Below are 6,267 nucleotides of genomic sequence, written 5' to 3' on the forward strand. Positions count from 1 at the left end.
AACCTGAAGCACCACTTTAGCTAATGGGGCCTCCTGCTGCCGCTGCGCTGCCGGAGCACGATTTCTGTTCTCATCCTGAAGCAAAGTTCTTAACCTAGTACTATTTCTGGATTAGCGGAGTCTGTAACCTGAAGCGTCTGTAACCTAAAGTGTATGTAGCCCAAGGTACCACTGTACAGACCTTTGTCGGCAAGGTGATGTCTCTGCTTTTTACTTTTTCGCCTACCTCGTAGCCATTCGTCACAACTTTCTGGTATTGGCGGTTAGGCATTGGAATAGGTGTGCTATGTTGGAAGATTGGGTATGGGCCATCATCTACCCCTCCTCTTTTGGGTATTCCGTTAAAGGAATCGGGTGGTCGTGGATCCTGTCCGATGCCCTGCTGGTGGCTAGGGCCATGGCACGACCCCCGGTGACATCATGGGGGAGCTTCCCATTGTATTTGAATCAACAAGCTCCTCCCATTGGTTGCTAACCCTGATATGACTCCTGGCTGTGCAGGGTGGAGTCTTGTACAGTGGTTCCTTGGGTTAAGTACTTAATTCATTCCGGAGGTCCATTCTTAACCTGAAACTGTTCTTAACCTGAAGCACCACTTTAGCTAATGGGGCCTCCTGCTGCCGCCATGCCACCAGAGCATGATTTCTGTTCTCATCCTGAAGCAAAGTTCTTAACCTAGTACTATTTCTGGATTAGCGGAGTCTGTAACCTGAAGTGTATGTAACCCGAGGTACCACTGTATAGGAATGTGCCCTTCTTTCCAGGCAGGTTAGTATGTTAGGAGGGGCTTCAAAAGCTACCCTGTCCTCAGGTCACTGAGGGATTTATTTATTTAGTATGCATTTATTTATACTCAAGAGCTCAAGGTGACGTAAATGGTTCTCTGCTCCTGTTTTACAACAACATCAACAACAACAATAATAATAATATGTAATAATAATAATAATGTAAAGGGACCCCTGACCATTAGGTCCAGTCACGGACGACTCTGGGGTTGCAACGCTCATCTCGCTTTACTGGCCGAGGGAGCCGGCGTACAGCTTCTGGGTCATGTGGCCAGCATGACTAAGCCGCTTCTGGCGAACCAGAGCAGCACACAGAAACGCTGTTTACCTTCCCGCCGGAGCGGTACCTATTTATCCACTTGCACTTTGACATGTTTTCGAACTCCTAGGTTGGCAGGAGCAGGGACCGAGCAACGGGAGCTCATCACGGGGATTCGAACCGCCGACCTTCTGATTGGCACGTCCAATAATAATAATAATAATTTATTATCTATACCCCACCCATCTGTCTGGGCTTCCCCAGCCACTCTGGGCGGCTTCCTGCAAAATATTTAAATACCGCAATATATCAAACATTAAAACCTTCCCTTCCTGTTTCGGATGGGCGGGGTATAAATAATAAATTATTATTATTATTATTATAAACCCTTTGAGGCAGGTTAGGCTACAGGGCAGTGAGCGTCTTGGACTGGTGGAGATTGAAACCTGGGTCTCTTGGGTCAGAGTCTCGCAGTTTAACCATTGCACCACATTGCCTCTCTCTTAAAAAAAAAATCAGAACAGGATTACAGGAAAGTGCCTTATTCCACTGGTGTCATTTGGCTCAGTATTCCTTCTCTCTCTCTCTCTCTCTCTCTCTCTCTCTCTCTCTCTCTGCAATACTAACTGGCAGGAGGTTTTCAGGTAGGGGTACTCCCCCATCCCAGCTGGAAATGTCAAGAATTGCACCTGAGGCCTTCTGCATTCAAGGCAGATGCCCTGCCTCTAAACCAGGGGTGGGCAACCTAAGGTCCATGGGCTGGATGCGGCCCAATCGCCTTCTCATAGAATCCTAGAGTTGGAAGAGACCCCAAGGGCCATCGAGTCCAACCCCCTGCCAAGCAGGAAACACCATCAGAGCACTCCTGACATATGGTTGTCAAGCCTCTGCTTAAAGACCTCCAAAGTAGGAGACTCCACCACACTCCCTTGGCAGCAAATTCCACTGTCCAACAGCTCTTACTGTCAGGAAGTTCTTCCTAATGTTTAGGTGGAATCTTCTTTCTTGTAGTTTGGATCCATTGCTCCGTGTCCGCTTCTCCGGAGCAGCAGAAAACAACCTTTCTCCCTCCTCTATGTGACATCCTTCTATATATTTGAACATGGCTATCATATCACCCCTTAACCTCCTCTTCTCCAGGCTAAACATGCCCAGCTCCCTTAGCCGTTCCTCATAAGGCATCGTTTCCAGGCCTTTGACCATTTTGGTTGCCCTCCTCTGGACACGTTCCAGTTTGTCAGTGTCCTTCTTGAACTGTGGTGCCCAGAACTGGACACAGTACTCCAGGTGAGGTCTGACCAGAGCAGAATACAGTGGCACTATTACTTCCCTTGATCTAGATGCTATACTCCTATTGATGCAGCCCAGAATTGCATTGGCTTTTTTAGCTGCCGCGTCACACTGTTGGCTGATGTCAAGTTTGTGGTCAACCAAGACTCCTAGATCCTTTTCACATGTACTGCTCTCAAGCCAGGTGTCACCCATCTTGTATTTGCGCCTCTCATTTTTTTTGCCCAAGTGCAATACTTTACATTTCTCCCTGTTAAAATTCATCTTGTTTGTTTTTGCCCAGAGAATCTGACCACAAAAGTCCTCTCCCCTCCTGTGGTTTCCAGCAACTGCCTCTGAGAGCCAGTGTGGTGTAGTGGTTAAGAGCGGTAGACTCGTAATCTGGGGAACCGGGTTCGCGTCTCCGCTCCTCCACATGCAGCTGCTGAGTGACCTTGTTCTAGTCACACTTCTCTGAAGTCTCTCAGCCCCACTCACCTCACAGAGTGTTTGTTGTGGGGAAGGAAGGGAAAGGAGAATGTTAGCCGCTTTGAGACTCCTTCGGGTAGTGATAAAGAAGGATATCAAATCCAAACGCTTCTTCTTCTTCTCTGACTCTGTGGAGGTAGAACAGAGCCATCATGGCTAATAGCCAGTGCCAGATTTACATATAAGCTAAACAAGCTACAGTGGTATCTCTGGTTACAAATTTTATTCGTTCCGGAGGTCAGTCCTTAACCTGAAACCATTTTTAACCTGAGGTACCACTTTAGCTAACAGGACCTCCCACAGCTGCTGCTGCTGCGCAATTTCCGTTCTCATCCTGAGGCAAAGTTCTTAACCCGAGGTACTATTTCTGGGTTAGCGGAGTCTGTAACCCGAAGTGTTTGTAACCCGAGCTACCACTGTAGAGTCATACCTCAGGTTACAGATGTTCAGGTTGCGTGATTTTGGGTTGCGCACCATGCCAAACCTGGAAGTACCGGAATGAGTTACTTCCGGATTTTGTCGCTTGCGCATGCGCAGAAGACCAAATCGTAACCCGTGCATGCGCAGACGCGGCGTTGCGGGTTGCAAATGTGCTTCCAGCACGGATCATATTCACAACCCGAGTGTCCACTGTATAGCTTAGGGCCCTACTCTGTTGGGGGCCCCCCAAAAAATTAAAGGGAAAAAAACCTGGATGTGCATTTCCAAAATATAAGATGAAAAACAAATAAAATAAAACTTACATACAGCAACAGTGTTTTGTGTTGTGTAGGATCCTATGATGTAAGTCATGGCCTCCCCGCTTGTTAGCCTGCTCCCTAAAATACCACTGGTTTGCTCATTATGAGTCTAAAGGGACTTTTATTGCTGCCAATTCCAATGTGTTTGCATTATTAAGTTTGTTATGAATAAAAAATCATTTTAAGTTAGAGCTTAACAATTATTGCAACCTCCAAGTGCAAGCGGTCATAATCCGTGGTCCTCTAGCTTTGCTCAGGTGGAAAGAAGACAAAGTCCCTACCAGAGAAGAATGGCAAACCAAGCTGTTAAGACTACGCCAAAATGGCAAAACTGATCGGAAAGCTCAGGAACCAAGAAAACGAAAACTTCAATAAAGAATGGAGAAAAATATTATTTATTTACGAGACCGCTGTAAGCCGATGAAAACATTAGCAGGTTTTTAATAACACTTGTAAGGAACGCGGGTGGTGCTGTGGGTTAAACCACAGAGCCTAGGACTTGCCGATCAGAAGGTCAGCAGTTCGAATCCGCACGACGGGGTGAGCTCCCGTTGCTCGGTCCCTGCTCCTGCCAACCTACCAGTTCGAAAGCATGTCAAAGTGTAAGTAGATAAATAGCTTCCAGTGGGAAGGTAAACAGCGTTTCCGTGCGCTGCTCTGGTTTGCCAGAAGCGGCTTAGTCATGCTGGCCACATGACCCGGAAGCTGTACGCCAGCTCCCTCAGCCAATAAAGTGAGATGAGCGCCGCAACCCCAGAGTCGGCCACGGCTGGACCTAATGGTCAGGGGTCCCTTTACCCTTTAATAACTCTTGTAATGTAGCATTTATCATGGACAATATGGAGAGAGATAAAACATGGATTGTGGAATAATCTGCAGTTGAAAAGGTTGACAAATGGACCCATAGAGGGGATGTTGGGAAGTCTGGAGATTCAGAGAAATCTCTAAATATGGATATGTATTTGGTATTGTTATAATTTTACACTTGTAAAATTGAATAATTTTTTTTAAAGCCTTCCAAGTTGGTTTTAAAGCCATCTCATGGGGAAGTGAGATCCATAGTTAAATAATGCCCTTTTCTCTGTCCTGACTTCCCACATTCGGTTTTCTTGGATGTCCACAAGTTCTGGAACCACCGGAAAAGGCCACACAACCTTCCAAGAAATCTAGCAAAGGGCTTGGTTTCCTACACAACCTCAGAAAGGAGGTTTCAGGAAGGAGGGTTGTGACGTCGCTGAAACTCTTTTAATTATTACTTGTTCTGAAAAGCAAATTTGCTTCCCTCGTAATGCTAAGGACATAAGGCGAGTGTGCAGGATCCAGTCAATGGCTCACCTAATCTGGCCTCCTCTTCTCACAGTGGCCAACTGGATGCGTCCATGGAAAACCCACAAGCAGATCCGAGCAGTCTCCCCTCCCATGGTTTCCAACATCTGGCATTCTTAATCATGGCTGCCTCCAGCTGTGGAATGCTTCAAAGCAAACCCAGCTGCAGGAAATAATAATATTAGGCTGCATGCACATCAGTGCATAACCCACAAGTTCAAAAACACTAATAAGCATGCAGAACACACCCAAGACTTCCGAAAGGTTTAAAGAGACCTTAATCCCTCAGAGGAAGGGCTGGATTTAGGTTTGATGAGGCCCTAAGCTACTGAAGGTAATGGGGCCCTTTCTATGTCCAGCTGTCCTTTGTCAACAACATATTGCCACTGGTTTTTTTGTGCTGAATATATGCCATATGGTAATTTATGGACCTAATAGGTATCTAAAGCCATTTGCACATGTTGCCCTGCAACCAGTCCATGCAGAATGTAGGCACCCTCTGAGAAATGAGCAAACCAGTGATATTTTAGGGAGCAGGCTAGCAGGTGGGGCCCATGACTTACATCAGAGGAGCCTACACAACACTGTTGCTGCATGTAGATTTTACAGTCATACCTCGAGTTACAGATGCTTCCAGTTGCGTTTTTTTTGGGTTGTGGACTGCCGAAACCTGGAAGTACCAGAACGAGTTACTTCCAGGTTTTGGCGGCCGTGCATGCGCAGAAGCGCTAAATCGCACTTTGCGCATGTGCAGAAGTGCCAAATCGCAACCCGCGTGCACACAGATGCGCCACTATGGGTTGCGGACACTGTGGGTTGCAAACGTGCATCCCGCACAGATCACGTTCGCAACCCAAGCACCCACTGTATTTTATTTGTTTTTCATCTTATATTTGGGAAAGGTATACATCCAGTTCCCCCCCCCTTTACTTTTTTCGGGGGTTTCCAAGAGAGTGGGGCCCTAAGCTATAGCTTGTTTAGCTTATACATAAATCTGGCACTGCTCAGGGGTGCTGCAGCGAGGGTCTGCCTGTAGATGTACAATGGAACTTTCTTTATACGTTAAACAGCCTGCAGGGGAGTTTCTTGATTATTCTGCCTCTTTTTATGAATGAGGGACACTGATTTATCAATGAAACATGGGCTGAAGCAGCACAGGGGGCCTGAAAGCAATATGGTAGCTGTGTTTTAAACCCTGGTTGACCTCGAAGACCCTCTCCAGTCACGTAGGCAGGAATTCCTTGCTGGGTCAAGTATCAGAAAACCGGTCTGACAGGTGCATGTCAAAAGCAAATAGAGCACCTTTGTGTGTGAATGTACCAGACAGACTGGGAAGATCCATAAACAGGGATCTTGGTTGACAGCAGGAATTCACGTCCTCACATTTCTCTGGGTAACT

The sequence above is a fragment of the Podarcis vaucheri genome (assembly GCF_965113315.1).
Source record: "Podarcis vaucheri genome assembly, chromosome: 8".
NCBI classification, from domain to species: domain Eukaryota; kingdom Metazoa; phylum Chordata; class Lepidosauria; order Squamata; family Lacertidae; genus Podarcis; species Podarcis vaucheri.